The following is a 27,755-nucleotide window of genomic DNA, read 5'->3' as shown; positions in this document are numbered from 1 at the left end:
TTATGTGTGTTGAACATCCTGGGCACACATAAGTCACATCTAGTTTTGTCCGTTAAAAATGGATGTGACAGAGATGGTATCAGAGCCATACTGACCGCAGGACACAAGCATAGATAGAATGGTCGTGCCATAAGGTCATATTTTAAAAGCTTATTTTGAAAAATCCATCCCCATGCTTTTCTGACCTCTCAGTTTCTCTCTACTTAACCATTTGAATCTATTGAGCAAAATGAATTTCCAACACTCCTCCTTTTAAACTATTAGTTGTTGAACCATCACAGTTACTCTGTTCGAGGAGGATGCACTTGAAGATCTCTCTTGGTGCTCCTACCTTGCGTGAACATTTATATCATAAAGATGAAGATCCATCACGACAAGAAAGATTATTCTACCACAACACTGAATACATGAAGATCTACCTCTGCGCCGCTCCCAGTTTTAGTTCTTCGAGTTATAGGAGGATTTTCTCTGATCTTCAGAAACGTTAGAGCGCTGTTAGTAGTGTGTGCTTTGTGTGATTTGGGTTTAATGTTTGAGTGCTGGTATGCGTTGTGGGATGCCTTAGCATCTGGTAACAGCGGCATTCCTTATATATCTCTATAGTTAATAGTATAGCTGGGTTTTCTCCTTTTAGTCCCTTATCTTCTTGCCCCAACCTTCTGCCTCAATCCCAATTAGATGGTGAACATAAAGAAAGATCAGCTTGGTAAAGGTACCAACAACAATAACAACAACATCCAGTAGATGCCACCTCAATTCAACAACTAACAATTTTTGGAGACGCAGAGACAGATCTTTCAAAACATGGCTCAGAAAATGGAAAGTCTGGTACAGATCGTTGAAGCTCTGGGTGCAGAAGACGAGCATAGAAAGCAAAGCAACAACAAGAAGTGGAAGAAAGCCTTTAAAGACCATCAAGTAAACAACAGTTCTCGGTTACTTTAACACCTTGATTTTCAGATTTCTCAAATTTCTAAAAATTTCCAAGATTATTGAATAGCTTCACCAGTAGAATAGGTTTAAAACCTATTTTCTTAATCAATCAATAAATATAGGTTATTATTTTTTGTGCATTGCATGCCAAGTTTTGTTAGAAGCCAGGTAAATGCATTAGAGTTTTTTTTTTCTCTTTAGTGTTTTGAGTGAAAAAGATTTTGAAAAGATTTTTACAAAACTCAGTAGTGAATAAGTTAAGGATCTTAATGGTTGGAATTCAAAATCCTTGAATTCATCATCTATTCAATCCTTGATCATACCTGATCCTTCTCCAGGTCAATTCAAATCTTATCCAAATCCTTGTTTAAAGTCAATCTCTCCTCTTTCTCAAATCTACCCAAATCCAAATTCAAATTCCTTATCTACTCCTATTCTTGTTCAACCTCATCTTTTTCGTTTCTCTTAAATTCACTCCAAACTCAATTCAAATTCAAACCTTATTCAAATTTCTCTGCAAAAGTTTCTTTTCTAAACCCTAGATAAACCTAAAATGTCTTTGGGATCAATCTTGCTCGAGTCCAAACCCTTAGCCAAGTCTTCTAGATGGCCCAACAAAGGATCCACGAAATCTGTAAATTTTCGCGGAGTCTTGGACAGCCTCATCTTCTCATGACGTTTCGGAGTTCAAAACTGCCTCAAATGCAAATCTTGAAAATACCAAAGTTGTAGGTCTCGTCGAGAGCTTCGATTTAAACCTATGGAAGTTCTCTTTTGGATAATGGAGCTAGGAGTTATGGCCCCCGAAATCAGTACTGCACAGATAAGTCCGAGTTCAAACAGTTTATCTTGTGGCGCATTTTTGGAAATCAAGATGGTGTTTTCAGAAGTTCGACTACCAAAGTTGTAGATTTTTTTGAGTACTACAATTTAGAATCAAGAAACGTCCAATTTGGAGTCCGGACGATGGAGATATCATCCTCGGAATACAGAGCTGCGAAAAAAGGAAACCGTAACCGACTCGAACTCGAATCTGATTCGTGTTCGGCTTGGACTCCACCTCAACCAGCCGCCCCTAGCCCTATAAATATGAGTTGCACACACTCTCCTACCCCTATTCCATACCCCCAAGACCTAGAAGTCGCTGCTGCCCTGTCCGTGCATCGCCGGAGCGCCGCCGTTCGCCGGAGCCGCCGGAGCCGTCGCCCGTGATGCGCTACGTCGTCTTCTCCGTGAATCCTGCTTCTTCCACCATCAAAGCAAGGTGAGGACCCCTTCTTCTCCTCCCTTACTACTGTTTTAGAATCATACTAATTCCCTAGCCAAGCCCTAGCCCCGGCCAAAGCCTGATCTACGCCGCCACGGTAGTCGCCATCGCGGACAGCCACGCTGTAGCCGATTGGCATCGACGTTCCCGACCGACCAGAGGTCAAATCACCAAGCCCTTTCACCAATGCATGTCCCATGATGTTCCCCACGCCCTCACCAACCAAGTCGGCCGGTAGAGCAGCCAAACTACCGTAATCAAGGTCGACATACTCACTGTCTGATTTCTAGACGCGTTCTACGCGCGCACCAGATTTGGATTCATGTCCCCCGTCAATCCGAAAACCGTATGGATGCACCAACCACGTCACGGCGTGTCCCATGGAGTCTTCTACGTTACCCTAGGAGCCATTCCCCGTTTGTGTAGCGACACGACCAGGACGCCATTGCCAACCACAGCACGTCGCTGCCATCACCCGTCTCATCTCTGCAGATTGTTCTTCCTCTCAGTGGATGATCTACCCAAAACTATGCCATAGTATTGTGTTCTTGGGATATATGAACATCTCTATTTAAATGGATTACCAAATTTCATAGCCAATCTCTGGGAATGCTAGTGTCTTCGTTCTTGAATCTGTTCGCGTTCACCACCAAACCTAGAAGCAGTCATCACTGTTTTTCCGCTACCTTGGATGACCCCTTCCAAAACCAACCATACCGCTGAGTTAGTCTTTCCGCATTCTACACCATGCGTCCCTCGTTTCACTGAAACACCACTGAAGCCGACATCGATGTCTGTGGCCATGCGCCCGATCGCTGTCTCCGACGAAACCCGAACCACCACCGCTACATAGAGTCACCAGTAGTATCCTTAACCTAGAAGCGCAACATTCGGCCTTTTTGATCCATCATAGGTGGTTGATACTAGATCTCAGTGTATCCCTTCTTTAATCCAAGATGTTACTTGCATAGCATGTCAAGTCAGCACCACATCAGTCTCCTTAGCCTAGACAGCGAAGTCTAGTCTACCCTAAACTTCTTGAATCTTGCGCAATGATGTTGTTAAGCCTAGCGCAATGATTGTGCAATAAAGCTTTTCCTATAGGAAGATAGTTCCGGGAAATCAGCATTTCCTTTTGAGCCTAATCCATCTCCCGAAAACTGTTCTCTTTTCATCTTAACTCCGATTTAGGTGATTCTTGTGTCTAAACGTTTCTAAAATCATTCCTATCCAACCATAGTGTTTTTAAAGTGTTTTGATGATTTTTGGTATGTTGTTCTTAGTGTTTGCTTTGAGTTGTTTGTCGGTAGTTCTCGCGATTAGTTGATAACATTCCGGAGCAGTTCGAGGGACTTCAACACCAAGATTTCAACAACACTGAGCAGCATTGGGTAAAAGGCAAGTGTCCTTGATCATATTGAACCTATATTTTTAAATGTTTTATTTTACAAAATTGCATGCAATGTCTGTCAATATGATGGGTAGTCACCTATGTTAGGGGTTTCCCTAGATTTTCCCTTATCATCTCTTGGAATCTAGATGGTTTATGGTTAGGTGTCCTTTGTGGGTAGATTGCTTAGCCATGCTTTTGGGATGTTGAGAAGTGTCATAATCTTGACTAATGAACATATGCAACAATGGTCGTTAATGTGTTAATGGTTTAGCAACATGGAATATTAGGCCTTGAGCAAAGTGGTTTGGATAGTTGTCATGGTTATGATGTTGGTTTAGTGTTTGCTCAAGTAACCTAAGTAAGGACCGGTTTGTGGAGCGACAACCCAAGAAGTAAAGTACCAACAATGAGGCTAATATGGGTAAGGCGTGACATACTGATTAGAGTCTATCCAGTGTGTGTTGGGTCAGCACAAAAGGGGGCTTTTGGGTAGGAGCTTAGCTTGCGTAAAGCCTGGCGGTGAAACCTAGTGGGCAGACACATACTGGATTAGTCTCTGATTAGTGGCAAATGTCATGCAGTGATTCTTGGTGGCACACCACTGGCGTGTGTTAAGTGTTTCGCGAACATGACAACATGGAATTAACTGACTCGTGGGGAAAGCTGGACAACCTCTGCAAAGTGTAAGACTGTTATAACAGCCATGCTCACGGATATGAGAGACTTGGATCCTCACATGATTAGTGGGTTGTGGTTATGAGTTTGGTTGTGGTTATGAGTTTGGTTGTGGTTATGGTTCTGATATAGGGAGTACTAGATGGTTGTGGTTATGGTTCTGGTACAGGGAGTACTAGATGGTTGTGGTTTTAGTTATAATACAGGGAGTACTAGACGGTTATGGTGTGCAAGGTGGGGAGCCTTGTATGCTATGCGTTGGAGTGTATGGGTTACATTCACTTAATAATTGCTTAATGCTTTTGAGTCCAAATATGTTTTCATTACTCACATTTACGCAAATATACCATGTGTTAGCCTATTCTTGGTATAAGCCTGCATATCATTATCTTTCCCACACTTGCTGAGTGCATCATGTGCTCACACTTGCTATTTTCCCTACACCATGCGACATGTATGCTGTTGCTCAGTGAGTGAAGATGTTGAAGACTATCAAGACGTAGTTGTGACGTTCTAGGTGCGTGTCTCCCGGTCGATTGCCTACGGTGTTGTTGGGCACCAGCGCTTCTGTTCCGCTGCAGATATCTTCATAGAAGATAATATATGTCAATTGCTGTAAGAGTTTAACGTTTATTTAATAAAAGTATTGCTTTTGTTACTTCACCTGTGACGTCCTTATGTGTGTTGAACATCCTGGGCACACATAAGCCGCATCTGGTTTTGTCCGTTAAAATCGGGTGTGACAGTTACATTTCACTCCTAAACAAGCACTTTGTTCTATCAACCAGGAAGTTTCACAGGTCAAGAGAAAAGTTGCAGAGTACCCCTATAAGGAAGGTGTGTTTTTGCAGTGAAGAAGATAGACACTATACCAATCGATGTCCCCTGAGGATCCTTGTACCTGACGATAAGAAGGTGTGTGTCCACTCTGGAGAACCTACGCGCTGGGTAAAAAGATGTCCCATGAAGCACCCCGCACAGAATTGGATCAACCCCAAACCCCATATGAAGCTCTCAGTTCAACATTCAAACTGTTACGACTTTCAAGTTGTAACTCAAGGTAACCAAGATCGACGAGATCCCATCAAGCTCATAGAAGCTCAGTAGGTACCAAAAAAAAACGAGTGATATATTCCATGTCAAAGGCTACAAGTCTATCTACTTCTCAAGAACTAGAAATGTAAGTCAGAGAAGTCTGCTCCTTTTTAAGGGGGGTAGTCTTCCCAGCTAATCTCTTGGTTCTGCAACCTAAAGATAGATATTGGAAACTGCTAGTCAGCAAAGGTAATTCGGTAATAAAGTGTGCTAAAGGAAGGACAGTACCCAGAAGCTGCACTCCGACCACACAAATGATTGCTAAGAATAAGTACTCTTTCCTCAGAATTAGGATATGCCTTAATCTTCAAGGATAAAAAGGTCCGCCAAGGTCAATCAACAGATGAGAAGATCATTAAAAAAATATTAAAAGAAACTTATCAGGAGTGCTAAAGCTACGGAATTCCCAGGAATCAGAAAGCACTAAGATGTACCATGATCTCAAGGATTCTTATCAGTAGTATGGAAACAAGAGTGGTGTAGCAGAGTATATGGTCTTATGTGACACATGTCGAAAAAGTTCGAACAGTACATCAGAGACAACTACAACCATTGAAGATATACAGAATAGAATATCCGAGAAAATCCAACATACTCAAGGTAATCAATCAAGATTTGTCAAGATAGATGCGAAAGCTATTAAAAGCAAAGTGAGCAGAGTATGTCAGGGCAATGAGGTTAACACTATGAAGAAAAAGCAATTTGGAAAGCGAGAAGAAAACTTGAAGACTAAGATTACTTATCTCATTTCCGATCTGCCCGAATCTCGAGGGCGAGATTCCTTTGAGGGGGTGGTAGATTTGTAACACCCTGATTTTCAAATTTCTCAAATTTCTAAAATATTACAAAATTATTAAATAGCTTCACCATTAGAATAGGTTTAAAACCTATTTTCTTAATCAATCAATCAATATAGGTTATTATTTTGTGTGCATTGCATGCTGAGTTTTGCTAGGAGCTAGGTAAATGCATTAGAGTTCTTTTTCTTTTTCTTTTCTTTGATGTTTTGAGTGAAAAATATTTTGAAAAGGTTTTTACAAAACTCGGTAGTGAATAATTTAAGGATCTTAATGGTTGGAATTAAATGTCTTTGAATTCATCATCTATTCAGTCCTTGATCATACCTGATCCTTCTCCAGTTTAATTCAAATCTTATCCAAATGTTTGTTTAAAGTCAATCTCTCCTCTTTCTCAAATTCTACCCAAATCCAAATTCAAATTCCTTATCTACTCCTATTCTTGTTCAACCTCATTTTTTGTTTCTTTTAAATTCACTTCGAACTCAATTCAAATTCAAACCCTATTCAAATTTCTCTACCAAAGTTTCTTTTCTAAACCCTAGATGTACCTAAAGTATATCCATCTTGCTCAAGTCAAAACCCTTAGCCAAGTCATCTAGAAGGCCCAACACAAAGGATCCATGAAATCTACAAATTTTCGCAGAGTCCTGGACAGACTCATCTTCTCATGAAGTTTCGGAGTTCAAAACGGCCTCAAATGCATATCTTGACAATATATGTCAATTGATGTAAGAGTTTAATATTTATTCTATAAAAGTATTGCTTTTGTTACTTCACCTGTGACATCCTTATGTGTGTTGAAATCCTGGGCACACATAAGCCGCATCTGGTTTTGTCCGTTAAAACCGAGTGTGACAGGATTGACAGCAAAGTATATGTCTCCTAGGTTGAAACTTAAAATAAGGGGGTAGACTTCCAGCAAATCTTATAGCCTTGGAATCTAAAGGCATAGATGTTATTATTGGAATGGATTGCTTAGCCAAGTACGATGGAGTAATAGAGTGTGCCAGAAGGGCAGTTCACCTAACAAATGGAGATGGAACCAAAGTCGAGTTCGTAGCTACCATACCAGCAGTAGAGGATTGTTCTCTCAACCTACTGGACGATGCACCCATTGATCAGATCAGAGTGGTTTGCGAGTTTCCCGATGTCTCCCCCGATAAATTTCCAGGTATGCCACCAGCTCAAGATATTGAGTTTGTTATAGAATTGGTACCCGGTACGCCCTCCATAGCAAAAAGGCTATATAGAATGTCCGCTAATGACCTAGCTGAGTTAGATAAAGGTTTTATTAGACCATGTGCGTCACCTTGAGGAGCCCCAGTTCTTTTCGTAGATAAGAATGATGGTACCCGACGAATGCGTGTAGAGTATAGAACACTCAATGATGTGACCATTAAGAACAAGTATCCGTTACCCTGGATTGAGGATTTGTTTGATCAGATGAGAGGAGCTAGAGTGTTCTCCATGATTGATCTAAGGTCTGGATACTATCAATTAAAAATTCGATCATCAGATGTGCCCAAGACTACCTTCAGTACTCGATATGGATTATATGAGTATACCATCATGTGTTTCAGATTGACCAATGCACTAGCCTATTTCATGAACCTTATGAACAAAGTATTTATGGACTACTTGGATAAATTTGTGGTAGTATTCATTGATGACATTCTGGTTTTCTCTAAGAGTGAGGAAGAACATGAAGAGCAGTTGAGAATAGTGTTACAGACACTTAGAGAGCATCAGTTATATGCCAAGCTTAACAAGTGTGATTTTTGGTTAAATCAAGTTTCTTTCCTCAGACATATCATAACTACTGGAGGTTTAGCAATAGATCCAAGTAAAGTGAAGGATGTGTTGAATTGGTTACCACCTACCAATGTGTCAGAGATCAAGGGTTTCCTTGGGTTAGCAGGTTATTATCATCGCTTTATAGAAGGGTTCTCTTAGATAGCTCAGCCCCTCACCTCTTTGCTTCAGAAAAACATGTTTTTTAAGTGGAGCCTGGCTTGTCAAGCAAGTTTTGAAGAGTTGAAGGAGAGATTGACTACAGCCCCAATGTTAGTTCTACCAGATATCAGCAAGAACTTCAATATCTACTGTGATGCTTAGCGACAAGAACTTGGATGTGTTCTCATGCAAGAAGGTCAAGTCAAAGCCTATGTGTCAAGGCAGTTAAGGAAGCATGAGAAGCACTACCCTACACATGACCTGGAGTTAGCAGCTATGGTTCATGCATTAAAAATTTGGAGACATTATCTCATTGGAAAATGGTGTGAGATATATACGGATCATAAGAGTTTAAAGTATTTCTTCACCCAACCAAACTTAAACCTTCATCAGCGCAGATGGCTAGAGTTAATCAAGGACTATGATGTGGGAATTCACTACCATCCATGAAAGGCTAATGTAGTAGCCGATGCTTTGAGTTGGAAGAGTTATTGTAACTCAGCGATGGTTCAAGATAGTCAACCTGTGTTATGGAAAGAGTTTGAGAAGCTCAACCTTGGATTTGTGGCGGATATGGAAACAACCACCATGGAAGTAGATTGCACTCTTGAATGAGATATTCGTAAGGGTCAACTGGAGGATGAGAAGCTCAAGGAATTAGGTAGCTTATCAAGGATGATAAAGCTCCAGACTTTACAGAGGATAGTCAAGGTACTGTGCGGTTCACAAAGAGAATATGTGTGCCTAACCAGAAGGAAATTAAAGGGTTTTTGAGAGAAGCTCATGATTTAGCATATTCTATTCACCCCAAAAGTACAAAGATGAATCAAGATCTCAAGGATCGCAACTGGTGGTACAGAATGAAGAGAGATGTTGTAGAATACGTAGCCATGTGTGATGTTGGAGCAAGAGTTCATTTTGCCCCAGCAAGTACGGCGAGAGTTTATTCTAAGGAGGAGATTCAACCTTGAAGACGAAGTTTAAGAGGAAGGAACACCACGATGTATTGATGGTAGAAAAATGTATCACACTCTAAGAGGAGTATCACAGCGTGACTTTGCATGTTTTCACCTTTGTGCCCTTTTTTGCTATCTTGCTCGTCCTCCTCCCGCTCTTTCTGCGGAGCAAGAGTTTGTCTTGCCCCAACAAGTATGGCAAGAGTTTCTTCTAAAGAGGAGGCTCCAGCTTGGAGACAAAGTTTAAGAGGAAGGAACACCACGATGTATTGATGGTAGAAAAATGTATCACTCTAGGAGGAGTATCACAACGTGACTTGGGATGTTTTCACCTTTTTCTCTTTCTTTTTATGTCTTGCTCGTTGTCCTCCTGCTGTCCCCTTTTCCCAGAGGACCATGGCATCCTATTTATAGGGCCATGCGTAGCTTGGCGTACAAGTTATCATAATATACAAATATCCAGGATTAGACCAAATTACAATCTTCTACCCTATCGGGGAGATAAATATCCACCGTGGTAATTATCGTGATGCTTGCCCCCTAAAGGGAGCGAGCTAGTCACTGATTGCGGCCCAGCGCCGCACTGTCAAGGGTGTCAGGATAGCCTCTATCATGCCGGGGTGTCAGAGCGACGTCCATTAGCATAGGCCTTTAATGCCGGTCACTTCCTTGCAGGTAAAGCACGGCCGATTCTCCCCTTCCGGCTGATCTTTCCTAAGGCCGGCTGACTCACCTTACTGCCTTCGGGAAGGCGGCCTGAGCAGCCTGAGGCGAGGTCCTCAGGAGGCATGGAACCGGGAGGTGAAGGCTTTAGGAAGCAGGACCCGAAGGCCCGGAACTTCAGGAGGCCAAAGCTTCGGAGGACTGAGGCTTTGGGAGGTCGTGTTTTTGGGAGGCTGCGAGAGATCGAGCTGGCGGAGCCAAGGGAAGGGTTCATAGGTACAAACGGGTACCATGAAGGGATCTGATGACATCAGAGATCGAGCTTTTAAGGGAGGGTCAGGAGCTCCACGCTCCAGATGGACCTGGATGGTGATCTTCAACCATTATCCTCAGGCTGGTTTATTTTCCTCCCAACAGTACCCCCTCATTCTCGGGCCCCTATGTTTTGGAGGGGGGAGAGGATGTAGAGGAAAAATCAACCCCAGCCTGGTATAGTATCAAGGATGCCTGATGACAATTCTCTATCCTTTGAGGTCGCTAGAGTAGAGGTTACATGTGGGTTTGGAGAATGCAGGGGGTTGTTTAGGGTCTTGTGCCCACGCCCCTGTCACATGCCGAAAGGGGTTTGGGTTATTAATGTGACGGGACATCCATGCGATAAAACAAGGCATTCATCATGGAGCGCTGCCACGTGTTGGAGGAAACCCAGATATTGCCACGCCCCCCCATGTGTTCAATGGGGGGGCCACGACGGTGTTCGTCCTGCTTCATCTTCCGGACCTACGTGGCTGCGTGGCCTGGGTATAAAGCTAAGGTTACCCGGTCGGAGTCTCCATAGCCCCACAAGCGAGTAGTTAACCTTGAATTGAGTATGGAATTGTCTTCCTCCTTATCCTCTTCGAAGATGTCGATGATCTCGATAGCTTCTTTGGGAGCCAAACTATTTCAATCGTTGGCAGAGGTGCTAGTGGCCACGTCGCTTCAATCTTTGTAGGGGAGGCAGTTGCCCATCGAGATCATCGATATCTCTGATGACGATGAGGAGATTGACTGGGATCTCCTGCGAAGGTAGAGTGAGCTGGTGGCTGTAGGGCCAGTGGCGAAGCAGGAGGAGGCCGGGAAGGCGAGGGAGAAGGCCCCGCCGGTGACCTCCTAGAACTCCTCAGCGTCCTCCGACAGCTCCAGAGCCAGCTACTGTATCACCTTCCGCAGTGGTAGGCCACAGATGAGGCACATACGTCGTCCCATGCGTGGCCCCTACCGGGATCCGTAGGAGGTGAAGGCGATCACCAGGATGGCGTACTTGGTGACAGAGTGATATATCCATGCCATGGTTGAACTTAGTCACCTTGTACTCTTTCTCGCCCTGTTTTGCTCCGTAGGGATCTATCTTCTTCGTGGCAATTTCTTATTGTTGCTTTAGTGTGTATCCCCTGGATGTACTAGTTTTTAAAAATATAACGTGGACCTTCAGGAACAGTCATGTCTCCTTCCGTATCGGAGTGCTAGGGGATCTTTCGAACGGGTGACCGCGCGTGTGCTTTCATGCCTCCAAACCATGCTTCTTCTTCCCTTTCAAAGGCGATGGGTAGTTTTTCTGACGACCGGGGCACCGAGCCTTCGTATAGATCATCGCTGATTTCGTTCCTTCTAGGGGAGAGGTGACCTCGAGAATCTAGTTGTGATGGATACGTAAGGTAACTAAGCAGAACCGGGTGGAGCAGTGGCGACCTCGTCGTCCCAAGTTACTACGTACTCCTCAGGCTTAGGACTGGTAGGGTCTCTTTCCTAATTTGTTGCAGATTTCCGACTCAGTGAGGTCCATTTGAAACCTTTGGAGACAAGCTCCGGAGGTGGTCCTTGACCCATCGGGTTCCTTAGCGACTGCCCAGGTTGAACGCGATGATGTGTCGGAGGCGCAGCTAAAGGCTAGGCAAGACAGGTGGTCCATGACCCTCCCTAGCCCTTAGCCGCTGCCCATCTACGGAGGTATTCCATCTGGATCCTGGTGACGGCGCGTCGGAGAAGAAGTTGAAGCCTAGGCGGGAGAGGTGGTTCGCGACCCCCTCGGCCCTTAGCCACTGCCTGGCTCCAGAGGTATTCTGTCTGGAGCCTAGTGACGGCACGTCAAAGGCGAAGCCGAAGGCTAGGCTGGAGAGGTGGTCCATGACCACCTCGGCCCTTAGCCACTGCCCAGCTCCGGAGGTATTCCGTCCGGAGCCTGGCGACAGTGCGTCAAAGGAGAAGCTGAAGGCTAGGCCGAAGAGGTGGTCCGCGACCCCTCGGCCCTTAGCCGCTGCCTGGCTCCGGAGGTATTCCATCTGGAGCCTGGCAACGATGCGTCGAAGGCGAAGACAAAGGCTAGGCGGAAGAGCTGGTCCGTGACCCCCTCGACCCTCAGCCGCTGCCATGAATTACGGTCTCTGCAATGGATAGTCGAGGGTTCAACTATGTTTCCTGTGCCATGAAGCATGAGATTTTATTAAATGTTAGCATAACACTCATAAAATGACATATGAAATGTGTTTTTGAAGGAGATGGTAGGGTAATGAATTTCCCTTTTACTATACGTGTTTGAGTCACGCAGGTCATACCTTCCCCTGTAGGGAGGGGGATCTTTATACCCCTTTGATCTGTGTGCGGTGCTCTTTGAAGGCCAGCAGGTTTCGTATCCCTTCGGCACGGAGGCATTAGCCTTCAAGATGCCAGGGTACTTTTCTCGTTATGACCTTTAAGAATCTTTTCGCCCGGCGGAGTTTCTGAAAAACATCTCCATCACGGGGTTTTTTTGGAAGTCTCTCCATTTTGCTAGAGGTTTTGTAATGCTCTCTTGATGAGGACATCACTCATTCGGTTACACGCACCACAAATATTCCTCCTCTCTCTACTGTAATTCAAGGTCCTTTGACAAGAGCTCGTGCACGAGAACTTAATTATCAGGTGAACTCGTTCCTCGCTGTCTATACAAATGTTTCTAAGGATTGGATGCTACTAACTTATTGCGATGATTTTATTATCCTTAGGAACCTGAGAGAAGATCCATATAAGCACAAGTGTAACCGGAGGGCTACTGCGCATAAATCCAGTTCTGTCCCCAAGATCAATTCGGAATCGGAATTACAGACAACACCAAATTCAAACGACCATAACTCTTGATTCCGAAAGGTGGTCGAGGCCCATGAGTACTTGTTGGAAAGATCGCGGAGTCTACTTTCATACGAATCCAACCTTATCTCCAAATACCTTTTGTGCTATCCGGAATCGGCAAAACAAGTCGCGTCGCTCTTCTAGTCCGAATCAGTTTGGGCCTTGGGCCTTGTAATTGAGTTGTATTCGAGCTCCATCAGTTGTGGCCGAATCCTTTCTCCTCCTAGCTTATAAATAGATAGCCGCCCCCTCTTCTAGGGTTTAGGTTTTGCTTAGATTACAACTAGACAATTTGTCAGTTTTTTATCGTTCATCGGTTTGTGGAACCCCAACTCGTGTGTTTCATCTTTATTAGCAATTCGGATTGCATCTTCCTTGTTCTTATGAGTTGCTTCGATTGCTTGTAGGAACAATAACCCTCGTGGTAAGGTCGATCGCGTGCGAGCATGGTTGATAACGACAGTCGTGCGGGTGTAACAATTGAGAGGTGACAATCTGCGGGTTGAAAGCCTCCAAGCGTCAACGTCCTCACGATGAAATCAATCGAACCTATCGGAAGATCAGGCCGCTGTTCTCATCACGTGGTACCAGAGCCTCAGTTGCCCGATAGGTAACTTTGTATCCCCTTTTGTTAGATTAAATTTGCCACCGTCCTAGAATCCAGAAAATTAGCTCCCCCCCCCCCCCAAAAAAAAATTATTCATCGTCTTCCGCTATCCTACAACCCCTTTGTGCCGTGCAATTTTCAGTTTGGTTTGCTTTTCTAAAGTGCCAAGACCGTTTTGCTACGCTGGCTCAGTTCTGCTAAGCTGTAGCTTTCAAGCATTGTAAATTCCAAAGCCGAAAGCTTATTTGTTCTATAGCGTGGCTGCTAGTTTATTGCCAGTGGTGAGTTTGCTTAGTGCGGAAAGTCTATTTGCATATTGGAGAGTGTTTATTTGTCTAGTGCAACAGTTTCCGGTGCAAAAGCTTTGTAGTTCGATCTCAAGTTGTAATTTATTTCTTGCGGCACTTTCTATCATAAAAAAAAAGAAAAGGAAAAGAGCAAAAGGCAAAGAGGTGCAGAAAAAGTGAAGAAAAAAAAAGCCGCACCAAAAGAAAAGAAGATAAAAAAAACAGAAGCAGAAGTGCTTGCATTCTTTAAGTTCTTGAGCTGAGTTGGATTTCTGCTTGCTTGAACTAGGTTAGAGACAAGTTTAGGCTGGCAGCATAGACTAGCTTGGGACTACTTTTCAGTCTTGCAATTTCTGAATTGAACTATTGCTAATCCTTGCTACCGTATATTGTGCCTATCCAAGCTCCATATACTTTTGGCCCTCAGATTTGGATCCTCGTATTCGCCTCCGTCTCGGTCATACATCCCACCTTCTCCGGTCATACCACCTGCTGCAATTTGGTAAGAAATTCATAAGAGCTTGGTAAAACGCTTAAGAGTGTGTGATTCCACCTTCACCTCCACAACCCAGTAGTCAATAGGGATAATATATATATATATATAGTTTTATCTCTTGTTTGCTACTAACCATGGCAGGTAAAATGTTCGAGGAGGAGATGCAGGAATTCATGAGTTATGGACGTAAGATAGATGAACTGGTTGAGAGTGCGAACAATCAAACTGAGAAGACGGACGAGATGCAACAATTACTTCGGAGCCATGAGACCCGACTTCAACATGTGGATGAAACATTAGGTTCTGCTAACCGTATAATTGTTAATTTCACTGATAGGTTGACCAGGATGGAGACGCGCATTCCAGAGCAGCCCCCAATGCAACATGGTATTCATGGCAACAATGGCCATCTTCAAGGTGCAGCCCATGAACATGAAGAGTCTGTCGCTGATGATGAAATTTTGAGGCAAGAGCGTGACGCCTTTGATGCACGACAAAGGAACCGATTGAACTTCAACCGTCAAGGTATGAGAGGTAACAATTTTCAGCAACATAATACACATGGTAATGATGATCCATTTGCTAAAGTTAAGTTTACCATACCATATTTTTTGGATACTATGATGTTGAAATATATCTAGATTGGGAGATGATGGTGGAACAAAAATTTAATGCTCACCTAGTTCCTGAAGTGCATAGAGTTAGGCAAGCCACTAGTGAGTTTAAAGACTTTGCTATCATTTGGTGGAATAGGATATGCAATGATGGGTTATCGCCTACTACATGGGATGCTTTAAAGGTGGCTATGCGCAATAGATTTGTTCCACCATCTTTTAGATGTGATTTGCGTAAGAAATTACAGCGCTTAAACCAAGGCAATAGGTTAGTAGAAGAATATTATCAGGAGCTACAAATTGGTATGTTACGTTGTGATATTGTTGAGGATGAAGAGGTTGCTTTGGCACGCTTTTATGGAGGGTTGAGATGTGAAATTCAGGACATAGTAGATTACAAAGAATATGGTAATATTCCTAGATTGTTCCAACTTGCATCTTTGGCAGAAAAAGAATTACAGGGACGACAACAGAAGCCAAAGAACAATTTTGGAAGAACGTCTACACCAAGATCAACGCCGGGGCAAGTTAAAACTATTCCACCTTCTGCTACACGGTCTGCTGCCCCCTCCTCGAGTAGGGCGCGTTCAGCAGGACCTACTACACCGTCACATGCAACTGAGGTAAGTAAATCTACTAGTGTGCAGGCCCCCGCTAAGAGTTCTTCCTCGGTTGCTTCAACGGGCTGTACAACTGGGATTGTTTGCCACCGATGCAAGGGAATGAGCCATGTCATGAAGGACTGCCCAAGTCAGCGCACGTACATTGCAACAGAAGATGGTGGTTATGTAAGTGCTAGTGATATTGAGGATGAATATGTATTGGCTGCTAACATTGCAGGTGAAGGAGACAAGACAGAAAATGATGCTGATGATGGAGAGGAACAAGTAGCTACTGTTGATACAGGGAGATACGTGAGCCTTGTTGTACAACAAGTTCTAAGTGCACAAATGGGGAAAGCAGAGCAAAATCAGCGGCACAACTTGTTTCAATCCAGATTTCTTGTGAAGGAGAGAGCTTGCAGAGTCATCATTGATGGGGGTAGCTGCAACAACCTTGCCAGTTCCGAGATGGTTGAGAAGCTTGGCTTGACCACACAGCCACACCCACGCCCCTACTACATCCAATGGTTCAATTCGTGTGGCAAGTTGAAGGTAAACAAAGTTGTGAGAGTGCAATTTTCGGCTGGTAATTATAAAGACAGTGCAGACTTTGATGTAGTGCCTATGCAAGCATGCTCTTTGTTGCTAGGTAGGACTTGGATAGATGATAATGATGTTTTGCACCATGGTAGAGCTAATACCTACTCATTCTCACATACGGGTAAGAAGATTAAGTTGTTGCCTATGACACCTGCTGAAATTTTGAAAGATGAAGTAGAACGTGCTGAAAATGAAAGAAAATGCAATGATAACAAATCTGAAAATCAGGTTGTAGCTAAAAATATTTTTCCACTTCAACATGAGAACAAAAATACACATGCTAGGAAAGACACCATTAAGTTGAAGGGTGCTGCAATGTTAGCTACTAAATCTGAAATTTCTGATTTATTAGCACATAATTCATTTTTCTATGCTTTGATTTGCAAAGAGGCCTTGTTTACACTTGAGGATATGCCTCCCTCTTTGCCTCCTGCTGTTGCTAACCTTTTGCAGGAGTATGCTGATGTGTTTCCAAGTGAAATACCCCCGGGACTGCCACCTTTGAGAGGAATTGAGCATCAAATTGACTTGATTCCGGGAGCTACTATGCCAAACCGAGCTGCATATAGGACCAACCCAGAAGAGACTAAGGAGATTCAACGACAAGTCCAAGATTTATTGGACCGAGGGTACGTACGAGAAAGTCTTAGTCCATGTGCTGTTCCTGTTATTTTGGTTCCTAAGAAAGATGGTAGTTGGCGAATGTGTGTTGATTGTAGAGCCATTAATAATATCACAATTAGGTATCGTCATCCTATTGCTAGGCTAGACGACATGCTTGATGAGTTGAGTGGTACTATAATTTTCACTAAAATTGACTTGCGGAGTGGATACCACCAAATTAGAATAAAATTTGGAGATGAATGGAAGACCGCATTTAAGACTAAGTTTGGGTTGTATGAGTAGTTAGTGATGCCTTTTGGGTTAACTAATGCACCTAGTACCTTCATGCGATTAATAAACGAAGTTTTACGTGCTTTTATTGGAAAATTTGTGGTGGTTTATTTTGATGATATCTTGATTTATAGCAAGTCATATGATCTACATTTTGATCACATGCGTGCTGTTTTTAATGCTTTAAGAGATGCACGTTTATTTGGTAACCTTGAGAAGTGCACCTTTTGCACCGATCGAGTTGCGTTTCTCGGTTATGTTGTGACACCACAGGGAATTGAGGTGGATGAGGCAAAGATTGAAGCCATCCAAAGCTGGCTGACGCCTACTACTGTGTCACAGGTGCGGAGCTTCCATGGCCTTGCTGGATTCTATCGTCGTTTTGTACGGGATTTCAGTACCATTGCCGCACCATTGAATGAATTGACAAAGAAAGGAGTGCCTTTCCAATGGGGTCCTGCACAAGTGAAGGCATTCAACCTTTTGAAAGAGAAGCTCACTCAAGCACCACTACTCTAACTCCCTGATTTTGGTAAGACTTTTGAAATTGAGTGTGATGCTAGCGGAATTGGGATAGGTGGTGTATTGATTCAACAAGGTAAGCCTGTTGCATATTTTAGTGAGAAATTAAATGGGCCTAGTCTTAATTACTCTACTTATGATAAGGAATTATATGCTTTAGTTCGTGTTCTTGAAACATGGCAACATTATTTATGGCCCAGGGAATTTATTATACATTCGGATCATGAATCACTTAAACATATTAGAAGTCAAGCAAAATTGAATAGACGTCATGCTAAATGTGTAGAATTTGTTGAGTCATTTCCTTATGTCATTAAACACAAGAAAGGTAAAGAAAATGTCATTGCTGATGTCTTATCTAGACGATATACCATGTTGTCCCAATTGGATCATAGAATTTTCGGTTTGGAGACAATAAAAGATTTGTATGCTACTGATTTGGACTTTAAAGAAGTGATAGAACATTGTAAAGAAGGAAGAGAATGGAATAAATATGTGTTGAATGATGGTTTGCTCTATCGTGCTAACAAGCTATGCGTTCCAGCTAGCTCCGTTCATCTTTTGTTGTTGTAGGAGGCACATGGAGGAGGTTTGATGGCGTATTTTGGAGCAAAGAAGACCGAAGATGTGCTAGCCGCCCACTTCTTTTGGCCAAAGATGAGACGTGACGTCGAGCGTTATGTGTCACGTTGCACTACTTGCAATAAAGCTAAATCTCGCTTAAATCCACATGATCTTTATATGCCTTTTCCTGTTCCTAGTGTACCTTGGGAGGATATTTCTATGGACTTTGTTTTAGGGTTGCCTAGAACAAAGAGGGGGAGGGATAGTATTTTTGTGGTTGTGGATCGTTTTTCAAAAATGGCACATTTTATACCTTATCACAAGAGCGATGATGCTATAAATATAGTTGATTTGTTTTTCAGGGAAATTATTCACCTACATGGAGTGCCCAATACCATTGTCTCAGATCATGATGCGAAATTTTTGAGTCACTTTTGGAGGTCACTTTGGAATAAATTGGGAATGAAGCTACTGTTTTCTACTACATGTCATCCCCAAACCGATGGACAAACGGAGGTTGTTAACCGCACGTTATCTACCATGTTGCGGGCTGTTTTGAAGAAAAACTTGAAGCTGTGGGAAGAGTGATTACCTCATATAGAGTTTGCTTACAACAGGTCCGTCCACTCCACCATCAAGGTAAGTCCGTTTCAGGTTGTATATGGTTTTAATCCACATGCTCCTATTTATTTTCTACCTTTACCTACTTCTAAAAAGTTGAATTTTGATTCTAAGACACGTGCTCAACTGATTCTTAAAATGCATGAATTAACTAAAGAAAATATTGAGAAGATGAATGAAAAATATCGTGCTTATGGTAGCCAGGGTAGGAAACATTTAACTTTTGAACCGGGTGATCTTGTTTGGTTACACTTGCGTAAAGATCATTTTCCCGAGTTGAGGAAATCTAAATTGATGCCTCGAGCTGATGGTCCTTTTAAAATACATGAGAAGATTAATGATAATGCATAGAAGCTTGAGTTGCCTGGAGATTTCGGGGTTAGTCCCACATTTAACGTTTCAGACTTAAAACTGTATGTGGGAGAAGAAGATGAGATTGAGTCGAGGACGACTCTAATTCAAGAGGGGGAGGATGATGAGGACACCACTCCTTCGGTTACACGCACCACAAATATTCCTCCTCCCGCTGCTATAATTCAAGGTCCTTTGACAAGAGCTCGTGCACGAGAACTTAATTATCAGGTGAACTCATTCCTCGCTGTCCATACAAATGCTTCTAAGGATTGGATGCTACTAACTTATTGCGATGATTTTATTATCCTTCGGAACCTGAGAGAAGATCCATATAAGCACAAGTGTAACCGTAGGGCTACCGCGCATAAATCCAGTTCTGTCCCCAAGATCAATTCGGAATCGAAATTACAGACAGCACCAAATTCAAATGACCATAACTCTTGATTCCGAAAGGTGGTCGAGGCCCATGAGTACTTGTTGGAAAGGTCGCGGAGTCTACTTTCATACGGATCCGACCTCATCTCCAAATACCTTCTGTGCTGTCCGAAATCGGCAAAACAAGTCACGTCGCTCTTCCATTCCGAATTAGTTTGGGCCTTGGGCCTTGTAATTGAGTTGTATTCAAGCTCCATCAGTTGTGGCCGAATCCTTTCTCCTCCTAGCTTATAAATAGCCACCCCTCTTCTAGGATTTGGGTTTTGCTTAGATTACAACTAGACAATTTGTCAGTTTTTCGCTATTCATCGGTTTGTGGAACCCCAACTCGTGTGTTTCATCTTTATTAGCAATTCGGATTACATCTTCCTTGTTCTTGTGAGTTGCTTTGATTGCTTGCAGGAACAATAACCCTCGTGGTAAGGTCGATTGCATGCGAGCATGGTTGATAATTACAGTCATTCGGGTGTAACGAATTGCGAGGTGATAATCTGCGGGTTGAAAGTCTCCAAGCATCAACGTCCTCATGACGAAATCAATCGAACCTATCGGAAGATCGGGCCGTTGTTCTCATCATCTCTGTTGTGCGGAGGTTTGGTAAAAGCTCTCCATTTTTGCCAGAGGTTTGGTGAAGTTCTCCGTCTTTGCCGGAGGTTTGGTAAATATCTTCGTTTTTGCTGGAGGTTTGGTAAAACTCTCCGTTTTTGCTGGAGGTTTGGTAAAGCTCCCCATTTTTGTCGAAGGCTTGGTAAAGCTCCCCGTTTTTATCGGAGGTTTTGGTAAAGCTCTCCATTTTTATCGGTGCTTTGGAAAAGCTCTCCGTTTTTACCGAAGGTTTGGTAGAGCTCTCAGATTTTTGTCGGAGGTTTTGTAAAGTTCTCCGTTTTTGCCGGAGGTTTTGTAAGACTCTCCATTTTTGTCAGAGGTTTTCGTGAGACTCTCCATTTTTGTCGGAGGTTTTGTAAAAGTTCTTCGTTTTTGCCAGAGGTTTTTGTAAGACTCTTCATTTTTGTCGGAGGTTTTTGTAAGACTCTCTGTTCTTGTCGGACAGTTTTGTAAGACTCTACATTTTTCTGGAGGTTTTTTTAAGGTTCTCCATTTTTTTCAGAGGTTTTTGTAAGGTTACTTGGCATGTATTAATGCCGAAGATCCTACACACTATCGGAGCTACGCAATACCTTCCAGGAAACCTAGGTAGTCTTGCCTTCTAGGTGACCTAGGCATGCTACGCCCGCGGTGTGGAGGCATGTTGTGCTCCTGAGGAAATGCCCGGGGTGCACCGCAACACTGTCCACCAAGGATGTGCCTTGGCGCGTGGTATTTATATGACCGAAGCTATGCAATGCCCTCCAGGGCACCCTAGGCATAATCTGCCTTGTAGGTGACCGAGGCACAAGCAGCACCCGCGGTATATAAGCATGTCGTGCAGAGAGGATTCCTTGCGACAGCATTCCTCAGAGCACCACATCCTCACATCAGGGCAGACCCTGATATGCAGTGTCCCCACATGATCGAGACTACACAATATCTTCCAGGAAACCTAGGCAGTCTTGCCTTCTAGGTGACCTAGGCATGCTACGCCCGCGGTGTGTCAGCTCCACTTCCTACTAGAGCAAAGCCTACCCTCTGGGAAACCTTTTCAGGTGACCTTGGATTTAGGCAAGCGATGCTTACTGGTGCATGTGCTTGTCACGCCTCGGGAGAAATCCCCTGAGGGCGCCGCAACTACATTACCAAGGAAGTCCCTCGATAACCGGCATCTACACACTATTGAGACTACACAATACCTTTTAGGAAACATAGGCAGTCTTGCCTTCCAGGAGACCTAGGCATGCTATGCCCGCGGTGTGTAGGCATGTCGTGCAACGAGAATTCCTTGAGACAGCATTCCTCGGAGCACCGCAACTCCGCCACCGGGGACATCCCCCGGGGCATGGTTTCGACACCCGAGGCTATGCAAATGCCTTCCAGGCCACCCTGGACATAATCTGCCTTGCAGGTGACCTAGGCATAAGCGGCTTGCGTGGTGTGTGGGCCTCACTGTCTACCGAAACTACACAATGCCTTCCAAAAAATCTAGGTAGTTTTACCTTCCAGTTGACCTAGGCATGCTATATCCGCGGTACGTGAGCTTGTAGCGCCACCTGAAGATGTCCTACGGGTGGTGCTGCAACACAGTCTATCAAAGAAATCCCTTGATACGTGGCAACTATGCTTCTGAGGCTGCACAATGCCTTCCAGGAAACCTGGGCAGACCCATCCCCCAGGTGACCTAGGCACGATGCGTCTGCGGGGGTGTAGGGATTTTGCACGGTTATACTAGCTAAGTTTTGCAGTCTACTGTTGGCAATAAGAAGCTAGTTGTAGCATAAAACATAGCTAAGTTATATAACTGTTCATGCTAAGTGAAAATGTAACTTAAGTTCTACTGCTTCTACCTAGTGGCTATCTATTAAAGAATACTTCTAGCAGTAAGGTTGGAGGCCTCCAATAGACTCTAACCTGGCCATATGAAGATGGATCACTAGGTAAATTACTTGGTGGTTAATAGCGGGTGTACCTTTGTAGAAATAAGGCCTCTATTGTGAGGTTTGGTGGCCTCGAAGCCTGTGGCTAGGCTGGAAGAGGCGGTGCTTGACCCCCTCAGCCTTTAGCCATTGCCTGACCCCGGAGGTAATCCATCTCGGGCCTGGTGATGGCATGTTGGAGGCGTAGTCAAAGGTTAGTCAAGAGAGGTGGTCCGCGACCCCCTCGGCCCTAAGACGATTTCCGGCTCCGGAGGTACTCTGTTCGGAGCCTGACGACAGTGTCTCCGTGACTTAGTTCTTGTTGCTGGTTGTGGTACCGTTGGTAGGGTTGGTAGCGATGGTGCAGGATTGAGGGGCCGAGGATTTGCTGGGGAGTTGGCCTCAGGCCTCTGGACCCTGCATCGTCCTTCACCCGCTCTTTCTGCAGTCATGTATTCTGCTTGCCTTCCGAGGTATTCCTCCCGGAAGGTCATGAGGGTGCGGGAGTTGTTGGTGTTGTGGTCGTACCCTGGTCCGTACAGGATGCACTCGTGTGCCTCCAGGGGCGCCGGAGCTTAGAGTTGTTGTTGGGGTCGTTGTTGAAGGCGGTGTATCCCATAGCCTATGGTTTCCCCCTAGTCTGTTCCCCCCTTAGGAGACCATCGAGGCTGCCCGGTGCACCGGCCTTTGGGGCCGAAGTGGTTTTGACTATGCCTCCCCATACGAGGTGGGCTAGGGGTTCCCTGTGCTCGGTTGGTGTTGCGAGGGCGGCATCGGAGGCACTGGCGGGGTCCGCACACCCTAGAGCCCTCCATCTCCTTAGAACCCTCTTTCGCCTAAGGGGCCCAAGGAGGGCGTTGGGTGGACAGACTTTTCGAAGATGTTGGATCGCTCGGGGTATCCCAGGTGTGGTCGAAGGGGATACCTGGGGACCAAGTCTAGGTGGGAGCACTCCTAGGTTGGACCGCCCAGAACCATTGAAAGGTGGGCTGCTTGGCCGTGGCTTCGACCGCATCTTCTCTTAAGGCGGTGAGGTCTTCGTCGTGTAGAGCCCAGAAGCCTCTCGCGCCATCTGGAATTCCTGTACTGACTCTGGGTTCTAAGTAGGCCAAGGTCGGAGGAACGCCGTCCCACACGGCAACGGGACTGGAGCATGCATACGTTGTGTATGGCTAACGCAGCCACGCATATGGTTGCATGCTTGCAACAGTGGGTATGACGATATTAGCTAACCCTTTGGTGGTTTTCCTGGTGGATTCCTACCTCTCTTAGCACTTCTGTGTTCGAGTCCCCACGGGCGGCGCGCTGTTGGACCAAGAGTTCGTCTTGCCCCAGCAAGTACGGTGAGAGTTTCTTCTAAGGAGGAGACTCAAGCTTGGAGAAGTTGTTTAAGAGGAAGGAACACCACGATGTATTGATTGTAGAAAAATGTATCACTCTGGGAGGAGTATCATAGCGTGACTTGGTGTGTTTTCACCTTTGTGTGTTTTTTTGGCTATCTTGCTCATCCTCCTCCCGCTGTCCCCTTTGCCCAGAGGACCATGGCCTCCTATTTATAAGGCCATGCGTAGCTTGGCTTACAAGTTATCATAATGTTCAAATATCCGGGATCTAACCAAATTACTGGGCCTTATCCTGGATAACTACCTTATACCCTATCGGCGAGACAAATATCCACCGTGGTAATTATCGTGGTGCCTGCCCCCTGAAGAGGGCGAGCCTTCGAGAGGTCGTGTTTTTGGGAGGTTTCGAGAGATCGAGCTAGAGGAGCCAAGGGAAGGCTTCGTAGGTACGAAGGGATACCGTGAAGGGATCTGATGACATCGTAGATCGAGCTTTTAATATACGGTCCAGAGCTCGAGGCTCCGGAGGGAACTGGATGGTGATCTCCAACCATTATCCTCAGGCTGGTTTATTTTCCCCCCAACATGTGATATTTGCTAGAAGGTCAAAGAAAAACATTAGAGACCACCAGGATTACTGCAACCCTTGAAGAAACCTGAATGGAAATGGGAGGAAATTGGTATGGATTTTATTGTCGGTTTACCCCGTACGCAAGGAGGATTTGATTCAATATGGGTTATGTTGATCAATTGACTAAAGTCGCTCATTTTATCCTAGTTAAGACTACATATAGTAGAGACATACTAGTAGAGTTGGATATGTCAGGAATAGTATGTTTGTACGGAGTGCAAAGAAGATTGTCTCAGAGAGAGGTACGCAGCTTACGTCAAAGTTTTGGCAAAAGCTGCATGAGTCTATCGATACAAAGCTGAACTTCAGTTCTACCTATCACCCTCAAACAGATGGTTAAACTGAGAGAGTCAATCAGATACTGGAGGATATGTTAAGAGATTGTGCTCTAAAGTATGGTAAAAGTTGGGATAAGAGTCTGCTATATGCAGAGTTCTCATACAATAATAGTTATCAAGCAAGTCTCCAAATGTCTCCGTTTGAAGCACTGCATGGAAGAAAGTGTAGAACATCACTGTCCTGGAATGATACCAGAGAAATTCAAGTTTTTGTCCAGAAGTTCTACGAAATGCAGAGAAACAAGTTTAGATAATTCAAGAGAATCTAAGGATTGCACAATCAAGGCATAAAAGTTACACTGATAACCGGCAAAAAGAATTGGTTTTTGAAATTAGAGATTTCGTCTATCTCGAGGTTTCACCCATAAGAGGTCTTCGTAGATTTAAGATCAAAGGGAAGTTATCACAAAGATTCATTGGAGCTTTCAAAATACTAGATAAAAGAGGAGAAGTATCAGTTGGATTTACCGTCTCAGATGGTAGATGTGCATCATGTCTTTCATGTGTCTGAGTTGAAGAAGTGTCTTTGAATGCCCGAAAAATAGTTGCCAATGGAAGAACTAGATGTTCAGGAAGATCTCTCCTATATAGAGTATCCCGTGAAGATTCTTGAGAGATCAGAAAGAGTGAATAGAACTAAAATAATACCAATGTGTAAAGTGCAATGGAGTCACCACTCGGAAGATGAAGCAACGTGAGAACGAGAAGAAGACCTGAAGATAGAGTTTCCTCATCTTTTCTCCAATCTGTCCGAATCTCGAGTGTGAGATTCATTCCAAGGGGGTAGGTTTGTAACACCCTAATTTTCAATTTTTTTGCCAATTTATACAATTTGCAAGAATTTATTTTTTGAGCTTAAATAATTTCAAAAGATTAAATGTTATTTTCATATAAAGAAAATCTAATTTTTTACATCGAAAATATATGATTAATATACATTCATGCTGTTTTAGGCATCTAGGTTTCCCTTGTTTTTATTTGGATTTTGTTGGTGGCTTTTGATTTGAGTCTTTGCTTTGATTTGAATTCAAAAGAATTTTAAAAGAAAATGAAATGAATTAGAAAAGGTCAAAACCCTTCTCAGGCCTCCTTTCCCTCTTTCTCCCTCGGCCCAACCCGCGTCGGCCTGCTTATCCCTCCCCACCCACCTCCCAGCGTGGGCCAACGCCGAGCCCACCCAGCCGCACGCACCCGCAGTAGAACGCGACTCGGCCGTTTCCACCTTCCCCTGTGGTGCCGCCAGGTGGGACACACCGGTCAAGACCTTCGTCTCCGATTCGAAGTCATTGCGCCGTCGAGTCCGATTCAGTGTCGCAACGCTGCCCGTTGAGTCCTGAGCTACCCTAAGCCCTTTTCATCGCCTATATATGTGGCCGCACTTCCTCAATTGTTCCCATCAAGCCAAGTCACCGAAACTCGACTAGATAGCCGAGTTCGAGCACATACCACCGTCTTATATCGAGCTCGCTGCCCCACCGCTCCAAAGCCTCTCAGAGCCAGCTGAGCCCCTTAGTAGAACCTCCTGCGACTGCGGAAGCTCCTCCGGTTCTCACCGTCGCCGTTTGGCCACTGGAACGTCACCGTCGACATGTTTCCATGAGCTCCGTCACCAGTTCCGTCGTTGAACCTCTTCCTGTGTTGATCTGCTCAAGGTAAGCCCTCAAATCGACTCCCCGTGTGCACCTGGTGGTGTTATGCCACTAACCGTCGTCGCCGGCAAGCCGGAGCCCCGTTTTCGTGACTATTCGGCGAGTCCGCGGCCGCTTCCCCCTCAGCACCGCCGCAATCCGCTTCCCCTGCTGGACGATCCATCGGGAACCGTTTGATCCAAAACTAGTGGCCTAGATTAGATTGGAGAATACCCCCTTCGTTGGCCAATTAGAAGCCTACGCGTGTCTCCTTTTTAATCCCAATCAACTCCAACCACCTCATCTACACGTCATCAGCCACCTTAGTGCCACATCAGGAAAAGCGTGAACGTGTGTACCGAGTTAGCGCCTACACATTAAATCAAGATTTTTCAATACAAAAGTAGATCTGATAATTCCTAGAAATTGGTAATTCTGTAATTTAGCCCCCTGAACTTTTCTGTAATTAAAAAATATCACTATCTTTTTACACTTAGGTCCTTGAACTTTTACAAAATTACATATAGGTCCTTCTATTTTTACAAAAAGGTCCCTAGACTTTCTTTTAATTACAAATAAGTCCTTTTATTTTATAAAATAAACCTTAATCTTTTTTTTTAGCATATCTTTTTCGTCGTAGCTCCGTTTTAAGCGATTCTTGCGCTGTTAGATTTGTTTTTCAGAGCTCTATCTTTCTAGATAGATTTTGTCTTGTTGTTCTTTTATTTTGTGTTCTGTTCTTAGTATATTTTGTTTATGTGCTTTGCCATAAATGTGCAATTAGTCGACAATGCCCGGATCAATTTGAGGAACATCAAGACCAGGAACAAGAATACACTGAGCAGCAGCAAGGAGAAGGCAAGTGTCCTTGATCATCTTGTACCTATGTTTTTAAATGTTTTGTTTTACAAATTGCATGTAGTGTCTGTCAATATGATGGGTAGTCACCTATGTTAGGGTTTTTCCTAGATTTTCCCTTGTCATCCCTTGAAACCTAGATGGTTTATGGTTAGGTACATTTGGTGGGTAGATTGCTTAGCCATGCTTTTGGGATACTGGGAAGTGTTATAATATTGACTAATAAACATATGCAACAATGGTGATTAATTTGTTAATGGTCTAGTAACATGGAACCTTAGGCCTTAAGTAAAGTGGTTTTGATGGTTATCTTAGTTATGATGTTGGTTTAGTGTTTGCTCAAGTAGCCTAAGTAAGGACCTGTTAATGGAACGACAACCCAAGAAGTAATGTACCAACCACGAGGCTGATATGGGTAAGGCGTGACATACTAATTACAGCCTATCTAGTGTGTGTTGTGTCGGCACAAAAGGGGGCTTCTGAGTAGGAGTTGAACTCACGTAAATCCTGGCGGTGAAACCTAGTGGGCAGACGCATACTGAATTAGTCTCTGGATAGTGAAAATTATCATTTAATGATGTCTTGGTGGCACACCACAGGCATGTATTAAGTGTCTTGCAAACACAGCAGTATGGAATTCACTGACTCGTGGGGTAAGCTGGACAACCTCTGCAGAGTGTAAAACAGTTATAACAGTTGTGCCCACGGTTATGGGAAACTTGGATCCTCACATCATTAGTTGGTTATGGATATTGGTTTGGTCATGGTTTTGGTTATAATACAGGTAGTACTAGATGGTTATGGTGTACAAGGTGGGGAGCCTTGTCTGCTGGTTGTTAAACTATTTGTGTTATATTCACTTAATAACTGCTTAATGCTTTGAGTCCAAATATCTTTTCATTACTCGCATTTACACAAATATACCATGTGTTAGCCTATTCTTGTTGTAAGCCTACATATCATTATTTTTTC

Source organism: Phragmites australis, chromosome 6 (assembly GCF_958298935.1).
Source record: "Phragmites australis chromosome 6, lpPhrAust1.1, whole genome shotgun sequence".
NCBI lineage: Eukaryota > Viridiplantae > Streptophyta > Magnoliopsida > Poales > Poaceae > Phragmites > Phragmites australis.
The sequence above is the reverse complement of the archived record's forward strand: the minus strand, read 5'-3'. Positions refer to the sequence as shown.